This window comes from Macaca fascicularis, chromosome 8, assembly GCF_037993035.2.
Source record: "Macaca fascicularis isolate 582-1 chromosome 8, T2T-MFA8v1.1".
Taxonomy (NCBI): Eukaryota; Metazoa; Chordata; class Mammalia; order Primates; family Cercopithecidae; genus Macaca; species Macaca fascicularis.
In genome coordinates this window covers 126832899-126846626 of record NC_088382.1, presented here as the reverse complement: position 1 = coordinate 126846626, position 13728 = coordinate 126832899, and the positions used below count along the sequence as shown (strand labels likewise).

Sequence of the window (13728 nt, the reverse complement as noted above, 5' to 3'; positions counted from 1 at the left end):
TCATAAATGGAATTGTTTTTTAATTTCATTTTTGAATTCTTCATTGCTAGCCATAGAATTACTGTTAACTTTTGTATATTGATCCATATACTGTAAACTTATTGAACTCATTAATTATTTCCAATAAATTCTCAGTTGATTTCTTAGAATTTCTATATATGAGAGATCATGCCATTTATAAAGAGAGAGAATTGTAATTCTCCTTTTCTGATCTAGACATCTTTAATTTTTTTTATTTGCCTGATTTCCCTGGCTAAAACGCACAGTAAAATGTTTCTTAGAAATGGTGAAAGCAAACATTCTTGCCTTGTTCCTGATCTTAAGAAAGCATTCAGTCCCTCACCATTAACTATGATGTTAGCTATGTGTTTTTCATTAGATATCATTTATAAGGTTGAAGAATCTACCTTCTATTTCTAGTTTGTTGAACATTTTTTAATCAAGAAAGGGTGTTTGATTTTGTCAAATATTTACAGATAAAATATTTCCCAAAATCAAACACCCTTTCATGATAAAGAAAAAAAAATTATTGAGATGATCATGTGGGTTGTGTTCTTAATTGTATTAATATGGTACATTATACAGATTGGCTTTTGGATGTTAAACTAACATTACATTCCTGGGATAAATTCCACTTGATCGTGGTTTATAATCCTTCTCATAGGTTGCTGGATTTGGTTTGTCCCTCTGCCTTTTTCTAGAGCTGTATATTATTCCAGTGTGTGAATGGTTTACTTATCCAGTTCCATATTGATTGGAGTTTTTTAATTGCTTACTGTTTACAAATAATGCTGCAATGAGTCAGCCCATATGTATGTAATTTCAGAAGTAGAATTGTTATCATCAAATAACTATTTTGATATGTATTGTTTAAAAGCTCTGTAGAGCTGGAATCCATTTACATTTCTGCAAGTCATGCATGAAATTGAACATTTGATCACAAGCTTGGAAGCTGAGTGGTATCAAATTTTTGGATACCTGTCTTCTTAATAGTTCCACATTAGTAACCATGAGCATTGTTTTCATGTTTTGGGAGCCATTTTCAGGGTCTACTGTTTTCAGTGTTTATTCCTAGGCCTTGCTTATCTTTTAATGAGGATACTGATGTTTTGCAATATGGTTATAAATGTAGTTATAAAAGTACTTTTTTAAACTAGGGAAAATGCAACTTGGCTTTTTTTAAAAAAAAACTTTTTGCTATGCAGGATTTTTAAAAATATTATTGGGTAAAATTTAGAGATTTTTATATATGGTTTCTGATTATTAGCAATAAATAGAAATGTCTGTTTTATGCTAAGGCAATTAGAATTTCCATTGTCTTTTTTTCCTAGAACATTTATGCTTTTATTTATTACATGTAAGTAATTGATCCATTTGAAGTATATCCTGGAGTAAGATGTAAGAAAGATTTACAGTAATCTTTTTCTGATTTTTTTGGTCTATCAAAACTTATTGTTTTTATTTATTTGAAATGTCACCATTTTACATAACATAGTTGCACATTAATATGAATTAGTATCTATATAATAAACTCTCAAATTAATATTTTCAGATTTTTCTTCTCTGTTCCACTGGATTGTCTTCCTACTAATGTCTCAGCACCATGCTGCTTTTTCATTGACTCTTCAAAATGCATTCTTTGTTTCAATAATCTAATAGATTGATTTCTCAAATTCACTTAATTTTTTTCCTATTCCTGGATATGTTTATTTGCTTATATTGCTATATGACCCTAGAAACAGTCTATCTGGTTTTTGAAACGGTGATACTTTTATCAGGTTATCATTGTATTTATAAATTAACTTAGGTAACCTTGACATTCTTCATGATGTAGACTATTCCTACTCAAGTCATAATATCGAATTTTTCAATTGTTTTTGACGTACTATGATGTTTTATCTTTTTCTTCATATATGTCTTGCATATTTCTTATTTTTTCTAGGTATTTTATCTCTTGTTGCTATTATTTATGTTAATAAGATTATGTAATCATATCTAATAATTTATTATTGCTTTAATATATAAAAATACTAATTTAATAATTTTGTAGTAGTATGTTTTTTTGAAAACTTGTATTCTTTTTAATAGTTTTTAGTTGATTATCTTTGGTTTCCAAGGAAAATACATAATCATTATGATCTGGAAATAGTGATAGTTTTACCTCTTTCTAATTTTTAAAATTCTTTCTCTTAAATATTTGGGTTAATTTATATCTATACAACAAGTCTAAACAATTGTGTATTTCTGTGCTTATATAAAAAGTGAATTTCTTGCAGGTAGCATTTAGTTGGGTCTTTTATATTCAGTGTGATAATTTGTGCCTTCTAAATTGAGTATTTAGGCCATTTACATTTAATGTGATTTGAACTGTATTACATTTAAATCCATCATCCTGCTTATTTGCTCTCTATGTTCTTTGTGTCCTCTTTTCCATTTTTTGCCTTCATTTGGGTTAAATTAATATTTTTTAATGATTTCATTTCATCACTTGATGTATTAGCTACAACTCTATGTTGTATTATTTTATTGGTTGCTAGGACTTATGCTATACATCTTTAACTTATCACAGTCTGTCTTCAAGTGATAGTCTTCCACATCACATGTAGCATAAACATACTGCAGCAATTTACTGCTATGCTTCTATTCTGATATTTCGGATATTGTTGCCCTTTGTTTACTTCAACATATTGTATAAACTCCATATATAATTTTGTTTCAAAAGTCAACCATCTTTCAAAAGGAATTTAATAAGAAATATCTGCATTTTATTTTTGTAACTACCATTTTCAGTGTGCTTCATTACCTTGTGGAGCTCAACATTTTTGTCTCATATTATTTTTCTTCTGCACGAACTTTTAAAAATATATGTCTCATAGTGCTGGTCTACTTGAGATGGATTCTTTCAGCTTTATTATATTTGAAATGTTTTATTTTGTCTAAAGAAGTATAGACTGACAGAAAACTTTTTTTCATTACTTTAAAAATGTTTTCCTAAAGTGTTCTACCTTGCATTGTTTCAAATGAGAAATATAATATTACCCTTGTTTTTGTTCCTCTTTGGGCAATGCGCATTTTCTCTTGATACTTTTAAGATTTTTTTCTTTATCATTGGGTTAAACAATTTGATTGTGATAAGTTTTGTTATAGTTTTCTTCATATTTTGTCATTGGCATTTGTTGAACTTCTTGGACCTGGGGGCTCATTGTTTGAAAAATTTTTTGGCTGATATGTTCACAAACATTCTGTGTGCCTCATCACCCCAATTCTCTCCTTAAGGACTCTAGTTACACACACATTTGACCATTTAAGTTTGCCCTACAGTGTAATAGTGCTCAATTTCTTGTTGTTGGTTTTTTTTTTCCCAGTCCTGTTTCATTTTAGATAGTTTCTATTGCTATATCTTCAAATACACCACTTTTTATTTGCAATGTCTGTTCAGCTGATAATCTCATCCAATGTATTTTTCATTTTAGACACAGTTTTCATCTCTATAAGTTTGATTTTGGCCTTTTTATAAATCTTTCTTGTTTCTGCTTTACATGCCCAATCTAGCTCCTCAAGTTTATGGAATACACTCATAATAGCTGTTTTAATCTCCTTTACTAATTAGACTACTTTAAAAGAATTTAATCATTTTGGGCCTTGTTTTTTAGCTTTGTTTAGCTGAGCACCATTTAGTCTAGGGTTGATTTTCTCTGCTATTGAATAAAGACCCATTTTTACTACTCTAACTAAAGCCTCCTAACTTGAGGTTTTCCAATCTGAGTGTTGGGAACAAGGACTATTTCAGCCTTGTTTGAGTTATGAATGATTCCCTTTTATTCTTTCAGTAGGTCTTTTCCAGACTTAATTAGTGTTTCCACTGACAGACACTGATCACTCCTCAGCTGAGGACTTGAGGGAGTCTTCCTGCAGATCTCTGGCGCTCTCTCTCTCTCTCTGTGTGTGTATCTCCCTCACCTCTAGTGCCATGTCCTGTGAACTCTACCTACTCGGGCATCCTCAGACTCTTAGTTCTATCTCTCCCACTCAGGGAGACTGCCAGACTGTCTGCAATTCCCTGCCCTGTGACACAAAAGTCTGGACACTTTTTTAACACAATAAACTAGGGAAATTATTGGGCTCACTATTTGGTTCCCTGACTCCTGGGAATAATTGTCCTTCATTGACTGGTATTCAGTGTCTTGAGGACCATTGATTTTGTCCATATTTTATTTGTTTGATGTGATGGTAAGTCTCTGTTACTCCATTTTGGCTACAAGTAAACGTCTTAGATCTGCTTTTTCTGTCCTACTGGTCTTCTCTCTACGTTTCTTTGTTTTTTCATATGCATCTTCTGCTCAATACTAGCTAATGTTGAAAGTCTTATGCATATACTGGAATCAATATTACATCCATCTCCTAGAGTGACTGAAAATGGAGCATAAAGGTTTTAATTTTCCTAGTCTACTTGTTTTTCCTGAAAGCCTAAAAGAGAATGTGAAAGATGTTGACATTCTTAAATAAAGCCATTTCAGTTTCTATTTCAACAGTAGCTAAGGGCATGCACAAATCCTAGATTCTCATTTAAGTAGAATAAATTGGGGCATATTTAATGCCAGTAAGTTTCTTAGGCCATTTGATGTTTCCAGGTCATCGTATATGGGGGCTGCTATAGCCAATTAATCTTGATAATATTTTTAGTATTATTCAACAACTGGGAACATTTTCTCTGAAGTTTTGTGGCCATTATAATCACCATTATTAGTAGTAAAATTGTCTTTCTCTAATGAGGCAAAATGCACTATGTCCTGGGGTAGTGGGTTCAAGAGACAGAATGCGAAAAGCATAGTGTGATTTTCCCTTCTTTATTATTAGTCTGTTCACTCCAGCCCCAAGTCTTCACCTCACCTTCTACTACTACTTAGAAATTTTGCTCCTTTGGTGCCAAATGAGGAAGTTGAAGGCCCATTTCTGCCATCCAAAGTTATTCATATATTCATGTAGCCACAACAGAAAATGGACCAGAGGAGGAGTATAGAATAAAGTTCTAGAGCACATGATTTGGAATGACACAAATCAGAATTTGAATCTTAGTTCTACTGTTTATTAGATTTAGGCAAGTCACTTAAACTCTCTGAACTATTTTCCATCTGTAACATGGAGGTTATCATACGTACATCATTGTTTTATTAAGGGTTAAATAAGTATATGAATTTAATTTCTCAGCCCAGTGCCTGACATCTTGCCAAGCATTACTATCATTATTATTGATATTATGTTAATAATATATTGCAATTATAATTTATAATGAGAAAAGGTTAGGACTCTATTTTTCCCTCCAACAGCCAGATCAGCATTACCAGTGTCTTGTTCAAGACTTCTAAAGGAATGTGCCAAGCTCAGGATTTATTGCCATTTTGATTATTTAGTATTCACTGAGCACTGAGAGAATGCAGCATTTGTGGGAACACAGAAGGAGGTAGGGGCAGCCTCTCCCACTCTGAGTGGAGAAGGAAACCTGGAGCTGGCTGGATGTGTGGCTGAGAACAGTACAGCCAAAAAAGACCATCTGGACCAGTGCAACCAGGGTTCCCAGGAAATCTGTGGGGCCTCTGACTAAACTAAGTTATTTGGCTTCTAATCAACTTAACATTAACATTCTCCAAGCCCTCCCGTCTAAGATGCTAATTTATCCTAAAGAGGCATGTGAAGTATAGGCACCCACATCAATCAAGCTGCTCTTCTGCCTCGTCTCACTTCTGTCAGCTAGGTTGATCCCCTGGAAAACAAAGACCTTAAAATAAAGTAAAACCTTCCCTTAAAATAAAGTAAAACCCTAATTTGAATGAACACCACTGCCAAACCCTCGCTTTGAGAGCCCTGAACACAGTTGGGGACTTAAGGCCTTGCCAGTCCAATAATAATTCTACTGAAAAAATGCCAAATTTCCTTTCTTTTTAGAAAAAGGGCCAAGCATTGCTTCTAGAATTGCCCAGTCCATGACCTCCTAACCTTCCAAAAATTGCTTTAAGGCTGAAGGTGTTCTGAATTCTGGACATAACATTAGTACAAAAGCTGTCCCCTCCAACAGGTTGACTAGTGACAGGGTTCAGTTCTAAGTCACAAAATGCATCCTGTAATTGCTTTCTTTACTTTATTACCTGCTTCAGCCCAGACAAATGGTATTCAGGGAAGCCTAAGGGTATCCACTTTCCCACAGAGAATTAAGCAAGACCTTCTTTTTAAAACCCTATCTTATAAATTTGACCCATTTCACCTAAAATGCTGAGGGAAATTTCAGATCAGACCCTCTGCCTCATTTTTCATGGTATTATCTTTACTTCCCCAGATACAGTCACAGGCACATGAAAGGTGCTTGGTCCAATGTCTGCTAAATTCAGTACAACCAAAAGAACCATTCCTCAGCTTCCATGGGTTTTTATTTGCAACTTTAGCTCCACTGGCATTTATTTCCAAACTTCATGGTCAGGTAGTATTACAGGAAGGTCTCAAAAGCAATTCTGCATAACTAGACAAGCAAATAGTCAATGTAGATATGAATGTGTGTGCTCTAGACATGTTGTAAGTTGGAGAGGGGAGGAGGAATATTTGTAGTCCCATGAAAATAGGTAAATCTATTGTAAAATGTCTACAATATGTTGCCACAGGAATCATTTCAGTTAATAATGATATTATCTGCTGATTATATGATGGTTGATGGTTCACAAAGGACTTTTGCCTATGGTATCTCATTTGATCTCCATAACAACTGAAGGAAGTAAGAAGGATCAGGATTCTTATTCCTGTTTTATCCATGGGGAAGCAGAGCTCCTAGAGTCAGCTGTGAGCAATTTACAGTGATGGAATTGGCCATGTTGACACTTCTCCTGCTACACTCCCTATCACATATTCTCAGCTGCTCCTGATGCTTCTCTTCTTAAGAGCTCAATCCAGGATCACTGAATCCACTCCTATACTTTAAAAGTTGACATACTGTATAATCATTTATTGAATAAATTATCCAGTGATTACTTAGATAGTAGGCACCATAATAGGTTGTGAAGGAAGAGAAAACATTAAATAAGATAAAGATCACTGTTTTTGCAGAACTCAAAGTCTACTTGGAGAAGTCAAAATTGTAAATATTTTTGTGTAATGTGGTAAGTCCCTACAAAGTGTTCAATAAGCAAAGAAGAGAGAAGAATAAACTTTTCTGAGAGTGGAAGTCAGTGAAACTTCAGAAAGGGTTGATCTTTGGCAGGGCTTTAAACGATAAATAAGAGTTTCAAGGCAGAGAAGAGAAAGGAAGAGAAGGGAGGGTATTTGAGTAAGGGGAAATGAGCGCAGGCATGGAGTCATGAACAAATATGGCCTACTTATGAAAAGATGAGCAGCTCAGCGTGTTACATTATAGGATATTTGGGAGAACTGGTAATAGGTGAGACTACAGAATAAAATCAGGCCAGATGGCTCCATACTGAGACATCTAGTTCCTAAACCTGTGCGTTATATATATTTTCAGAATTTCATTTTTTAAAAAACAAGTTTTGTAAATAAGCATTTCACCTAAGTACTTGGTCAGTACCAAGCACCAAGTACATCAATATTTGAAATGCCTTCTGTGGAAGAAGGCCAAGTTTGTTCCAAGACAGGCGTAGATAGGATATGGACCTGGAGATCAATAGTGGAGATTGTCTGGGTGCTGTGGCTATTTCTGGGTGGCCACATGAAGAAAAGGGACAGCTTGTGCAGACCCAGAGAAGTAAGCCATGTCAAAAAAAAAAAAAAAAAAAAAAAGATGGTTCTAATTTATTATAATCTTATAATCTTATTTATATGTTGGCGATGGCAGATAGCAGAAACACTCCGAGGAAGAGATGTGTCTCAAGAGCATGGAGATGGGATGGACTAATTCTCCAGTCTCCCACCTCTCCACCTGATGATTCTCCTACACTGACTGTGGGTTATATTTCCCTGTTTAGTGCTTTGCAGTGAGTGTATGTGGATAATAAGTATTAAATGCCAAACAAATAACTAAATATGTGAAGCACTTCTTTACACGGGATTCTGGGGTACTTGATACCTCTTTGACAAATTTGGTAGAAAATGTATTTTGCCAAAATAATACAAACCTAACTAAAGAATTGCAGCCTGCCACACTTTGGCTGTGGTTCTTCTTCCTTTCAGTCAAGAGCTTTGCACTTACCATAAAATTCTAGCTCCTTCTCATGGCCTACAGGGCTTTTGCCCAGTCCAGCCCAGATCACCCCTCTTCCCCCAGCCTTGCTCGCTACACTCAGTACATCTGCTTCTTTTTCTCAAGGCTACCAGGTTCTTCCTACCTGTGGCCTCTGTCCAAGCTATCCTTCCTTTTCCTCCTCCACTTTGCATGGCTGGCTCAGCCCAAATGTCACCTCTTCATAAAGGTCATGCAGATATAGCTGCCTTGCTCTAGCCCTCTCCCAATTATTACCATATCCATTGGTTTTATCTCTATCTTACCACTTACCACTATCTGAAAATGTCTTATTTTGGTCTTTTGTTTGTTTTTTGTCCATATCTCCCACTATAATGTGTCATTATTACCGGGATCCCCATGTTCACCACAAGGCCTGGCACAGCATAGTCACCCATTAAATAAAAAAGTGAAAGAAAAGCAAAGGTAGTTTTGGGGAGAGTCAAATTCTGCCTCTATTGGCATCAATATTTCAAACACCCCAATTTCTACTTGACTTTTCCAGTTATGGAAAGAAACAGCCATATATTATCTCACTTTCATCATATTATTTTAATATCCTTCATCTAAGTAACTTGTGAATCAATTTTATATCTTTACCCCCAACTCCTGACCCTTCACTCCACCCCATTTTCCTCCCCATGTCCCCATTCTCCCAATCTAGTCTATTTCTGTGAGTGATAGGGAAGGAATGTACACTTAGCTCACTATCTAGTATAACGCCCTTCCATACCAAGTACCGCACTAAGTACTTCTTCTTTTTTTTTTTTTTTCTTTATAAACCACTTAACATATTTACTCTTGTACACAGACTATTCAAGAAAAACAAAATGGTAAATTTAAGAGTTCAGACATCTTAGACAAGACTTGACTTCTGGGCTTCAGCAAAACGTGGAAACTTTTTTAGAAGAATTTTTGCTTTCTTTCTCTCTAAATTTTCCTTCCGTGCTTTGATGCGGGCTCGTTTCTCACGTTCCAGTCTGAGAAAATGGTCCACATAAGGCATGACCAAGAATCGTTTCCTATTGTATCTTTTATTTAGGTGCCAAGGTACAACCCACTGCTTGAACTTGTGCCAGACGATTCTTCCAAAGATGTCTCTTCTCCAAGCACCAGGTCTGGCTCTTTCTTGACCGGTCTGAAGAAGCCTTAGGGCATCTTCTCCTTCCTGGACAACTTTATCGAATGCATCCATGGAATCTGCTGCCTTACCTAACTGCTCTGGGCTTGGCATTGGCAATCTCTGCCGCTTGGCCTCCTGCTCTAGGGTTAAAATCATCTTTCTTTCCTTCAGTAAGACATAGGACAGTTTGTGTGAATCTTCGTTACTTTTGTTCCTTAGTTGCTGACAGGTCCATGCTGCTCCAGATTTTACTTTTTCTTGCCCCCAGTTTTTTGGGTCATCAAAAAATTCTTCTAGTCCTCTTCTTGACAAGGTAGTATGACATAATCTATATTGGTGAAAGGATGTCACATTTGGTGTACTCTTAGGCAACAAACCAAGAAAAAACCCTGTGCAGGCAGGGACCTGAGGAATTATTAACGACCTGGAAGCTTTCAGGGCAGCTGAGACTCTCCTACAAAGAAAGGCCAAACCTGCCGCAGCCATGTTTTCGCATAACCCGCACTAAGTACTTCTTAAGTATGATCTCTGAATCTGATTTATTATAAACACTTTCTGAATATTGCCAGACCCTACACATTTGCATTATAACTGTTCCACTTACCTATTTCCTTTAAAAAAAAACAAAAAAACAAAAAAAACTCCTTTTTGCCTTCTATCTTTTCACCTCCTATTTATTTCTACCAATTCCTTAAAATAGCTGTATATCCAATAGGATGAATCTAATTTTAAATGTCCTTTGATATATGCTACAACAATTTTTATGGCATATTTTGATCACTTGGTTCTTCAAATAGTCCATCAATCTTTCATTTTAAGTAAGGAACGCATGCCTTCTATGACACCATCAGTGATGTTTTAAAAGCAGGGATTTAGTTCAGAGAAAAAGAAATGTTAATGCTCTCAGTTCACATTATACACCAGCCATTGTGCTGAGAGCAGCACATTAGTTATCTAATGATTACAATAACCTTGTAATATAGGTGTCGTTTTCCCCATTTTATTGTGAGGTAACTGAATCCTGCTTCACAATGTGGCCAAAACCATGCAGCTAGAAAGAAGATGTACTGGATTAGAAGCAGAGGCTGAGTGAATATAATGTTAGAGGTTAGACACAGATGTCTGGTGTTTACAATGAAACATCTGAAAGAATTAAAATGCTTCATTATCTTATTGATAACTATTGAGGTCTGCTAGAGGAAGGTGTGTTCCTGCAGATAACTTAATAATACTACTCTGTGCTGGGCCCAGTGCTAGGTGTTATTATTCAGAGATAAATAGAAACTAATACTTTAAGGAGGGGAACATAGAAAAACAAAACACACAAGACACAAAGTGACAAAAGCAAGAACACAAAAAGGTGATTGCTTGAAAGGCAGCACTGAAGATGGAATGATTGGCATTGGGTAGAATATTAGGAAAAGCTTTCTGGACTAGGGGCCATCTGAATGGATTCTCAAAAAATGATAACTAGAATTTATTGAGAACTTACTATGAGCAGTGAATTGCATTAAGTGTTTTACATACAGCTTCTCATTTAATCCTCACCTCTATTCTAAAATGGGTAGTTTTCATTCCTTCACTGAGTAAAAAACTGAGACAGACAGGTTGACTAGGTTGCTGGTGCTCAGACGGCCACTGTATCAAACATAGTCCAACAAGATCACAACAATTATTTTATGTTTTTTCATATGTAAAATTTAGCCAAATATTGAAGAAATTGAAAGCAAAAAGAGAATAAAAAATAACAGAAGTAGAATTGCATCAAGCAGTTAACCCTCCTAATGCTTAGGGAATTAATAGAACCCAGAAGCTTGGAGGAGTAAACCCCAAGCTAAAACACTGTCCTCTGAGGAGGAGACACTGATTAATTAATGCTGATATCTTAGCCAGGGAGAGCCACAGTGGAGCTGGGATCTAGACCTCCAAGGAAACAGTACAGTAACCTGGTGCTTTTCTCTGAGGGGATGTGATGAGGCTGGTTCTTTGAGTTTGGGGTCAACTACAAACTGGAAATACTGCAGGAAAAGAGAATGAAGTACTGCTGCCATGGTGAAGAAGTATTACTGGGTTGACACTGTTTGAGACAGGATCAAGCAGGAAACAAAACAAGAAGAAAGTCCCCTTTTCCTCCCTCTAGGCTTCTGATACCCCTCTAGGGCCTCCTAACAAGGAGCAGCCAGCAAAGGAGAAATGTAGTTAACACAGTCCCTGCCCCCAGCATCATGAAGCCAAGAATACCTGAGAGAGTTGAGGGCTGAGAGACAATAGCTTAAAAACTGGCACAACCATGCAATCTTACTTTCATTATGGCCTTGTCACTCTCCACTCTCCTAGATGACAATTTCACTCTTGCTCCTCTTGTTTTACATCACTAATACTTCCTCTTTCATTGTCACACTCAGTTAATAACCTTGCTTCCTACTTCACTTAGAAGAATGAAGTGATCAGAAGAAAATGCCAGATTGCCTCCATCGTACCTAGCCATCTACCAGCAGAATTCTGTTATTGTAAAAGTTCTGTGTTGTACATAAATACCCCCACCTAGAACCAGGTACACGACCTGTGCACTAGATTCCATCATTTCTTGCTTCCTCATGTACACCACTCCAGCAATTCTCTCCTCTCTCTGTGAGTTGGTGGCAGTTAATACCCATCAGAAACCCATGTGTTTCTCTGTATTTCCCAGCTTCCCTTCAGTTAGGTTAGGGCTATGTGATTAATTTTGGCCAATGGCCTGCAAGCAGAAGTGAAAAGCATCCATTTTAAAAGGCACTGTAACAAATTTAAGATGTGGTTTCCCTTCTTCTCTCTCTCCCCTTGCTATCTCAGAGGCTAAATAATGTTCCAGATGGTGCAATTACAAGATGGAAGGGCCTTCATTATTATGAACACCTGTGTAATTGTGTGGCCCTCACAAGATAATGACTTTTGTAACTGCAGCCCAGACTTCTCTCCTGGATTAAAATACTATTTTTGTAACTCTAGCCCACATTCATATAAACAACTGCCTATTTGATATCTTTATGTGCTTGTTTAATAACTCAATTTGCCTAATACCAAATTCCTAATCCTGCCCCATCTTATAGGCATCCTCCCCTCTAATCTTTCTTGGCTCTACTTCTGAGATCTATTCCAGCACTAACAGTCCAAGCCTAACACCAACATTCACATCATTGCCCAATATTTACCACTGGACAATGCAGAAACTGTCACCTCAGTAATGAGAGAAGGAAAGTAAAATGAAATACCAAGTTCTGGAATAAACAGGAAAATTTCATCAGGAAATATAAATTACTCCATGATTTGATTACCCTGAAAAGTATCTTTATGAAATATGTTTTTCAAGGGAGAAGCAATGCAGGTGTGTTGATTTCCTAAAGTTGATGCCTACCATATCAGTATTGAGTTTTTTCAGGACCGTTAGGGTTTAGCAATTCAGTAATATTATAATCCCAAATATTAATAAAACTCTTCTGGACAAATACAAACTTACCTAAAGCAATATTCTACTTCCTGCTGTTGTTTTGACTTGCAGTTGATTGATGAATACATTAATTGAATTAACGAATTAAAAGTCTCAGGGTATAGGATTTGAGGGTTTTTTTTTTTCCAAAATCTATATATTGTAATATCTCTACTATTGTGCAAATGTTTATTCTCGGGCAAAAAGAATTCTTTTGTTGAAGGATAAGTGGTAAATTCTACAGCGTTTAAGAGCTACCAAGATGAAGGGGGAAGAGGCGGCGGAGGAGCAGAAAGAGGAAAAGGAGGAGGATAAGAAAAAGAATAAAAATAATTGTGTATTCTCATCAGCTATGTTTGATCACAGTGCTTCCCTCAGAACTTTCTTATTAGAACATGAAAAATTATCTAATCTAAGATCCTGAAAGACCATCTCCACAGCTTTATCTTTATAAAGGATTGGAGGTTGAATGGAAAGGGAATCTGCTTCTTGTTTATGAATTCAGAACTTATTGAGCCAGGGAAATCTACTCTCCTTTCCCCATCCAAGTTGATACAAGGTGCTGAACTTTATGAGTAGGTGGAAACCAGAAAAAGAGGCTTCGTCTTTCTGGGGCATTAATTATTCATAGAAAGTACTGCCGTAAAGAAATGCCAACACAGGGCATTCTTCTTTCCCTGACCGCGGACTTTTGCCATGTCAGAGGCAATTTTGGAGTGGAGAATAAGGCAATGACAGAAATTCTTGTTCATCAATCTCACGTATATGCCCAATAAAATCCCCTATTCATCTCTATAAAAATGGAGGCGGAGTTAGAAACAAACCAGGGCACTGGTTCATTAAATCTCTACTGATTCCCGTTTGAAGAACGCAATTTAACTTCAAAGGAAACCCTAAATTCGCATCTGATCCTAATTCCAT

General features: G+C 36.2%; 1 long non-coding RNA gene and 1 pseudogene across 4 annotated transcripts in view; one reads left to right on the top strand and one right to left on the bottom strand.

Annotated features, from left to right (window-relative positions):
- Positions 1–13728, top strand: part of LOC107126522 (uncharacterized) — a 560621-nt gene that overhangs the window by 330065 nt on the left and 216828 nt on the right. The gene's annotated exons all lie outside the window — the stretch shown is intronic.
- Positions 8971–9840, bottom strand: LOC102145731 (large ribosomal subunit protein uL29m pseudogene; annotated as a pseudogene). Its single transcript, XR_012416942.1, has one exon. The product of XR_012416942.1 is annotated as a large ribosomal subunit protein uL29m pseudogene (transcript).